Below are 1,175 nucleotides of genomic sequence, written 5' to 3'. Positions count from 1 at the left end.
CTAATGGCGCACCAGGTCACAGTGCGCCATTACTAGTCTAAACTAGTAATGACGCACCTGGCCAGAGTGCGCCATTAGTAGTTTTACAAAAAAAAGAATAAAAAAAATACAGTAGTGGCGCTAACTAGTAATGGCGCACTTCGACCTGATGCGCCATTAGTATGTATGGAAAAATGAAAAAAAATTAATACTAGTGGCGCACCATGTCTCTGGTGCTCCATTAGTGTCTTCCACACTAATGGCGCATCACCCTCTGGTGCGCCATTAGTATATAGTAGTGGCGCACTGCTTCCTCGGTGCGCTATTAGTATCAATTCTATCTATAGCCCTTTTCCTAGTAGTGTGGTGTCATAAGATGATTGATGCAGATATGGTCATTGCATTAGTTTGTTGATTGTGGATCAGATCGCTTTGAAATTTTTTTTCCTCGCCTGCGCATAAGTTTGGTCTTATATGACTTTATTATTTATCGCCGTGCTACTGTGTGCGTGCATAGGTGTTGGCTGTGTGCACCCTAACTACGCAGATGCTAGATATGTGCTTATTGTCTTTGTATCCTCTTGATGCTTCATTTTGAGTCAATAAAATTCACCCTTTACCGGACAATACAAAGAATGTACAACTTGTTTGTACTAAAATTTATAATCAACGTCAGCACAAAAAGTATTTAGCCGGCACCTTTCTAAATGTGCGTGTATCTGTTTCTTCGCATGAACTTCAAAACACCAGTGGTAGGAACTAGTAAAAACACAGGACATTAAACGAAGAAAAAAACTCAAAGACATTCAATCTTTTATATGAAATTACATCCCGCTGTAGGTTTGTAAAAGCATCTCCAATAGATGGTTCAAATGAAAAATAACTAACTTTTGGACCGTCTGAGGCAAAAAACGCTGCTCCAACACATGGTCCATATGCAAAAAAAATTGGACCGCGGCCTCCTTGTGATTGAAAATGCAACACCTCGCAGATGCCAATATACATCATGAGATGCATCTGGTCCAAAACCAGCCGCCGTCCGCGAACACCCAACCGCCACTTCATTTTCGTTCCCGCCCGCCCGCCCGCGACCTCCCGCCCGTCCGCCACCGCCTCGCCGCCTCCACACCCCGCTGCGGCCCCGCCGCACGCCGCCCGCATCAGATCCGGCGCCGCCCCGGCCCCCGCCGCTGTTT

Source organism: Triticum dicoccoides, chromosome 1B (genome assembly GCF_002162155.2).
Source record: "Triticum dicoccoides isolate Atlit2015 ecotype Zavitan chromosome 1B, WEW_v2.0, whole genome shotgun sequence".
Classification (NCBI taxonomy): domain Eukaryota; kingdom Viridiplantae; phylum Streptophyta; class Magnoliopsida; order Poales; family Poaceae; genus Triticum; species Triticum dicoccoides.
This window is presented reverse-complemented; position numbering follows the sequence as displayed.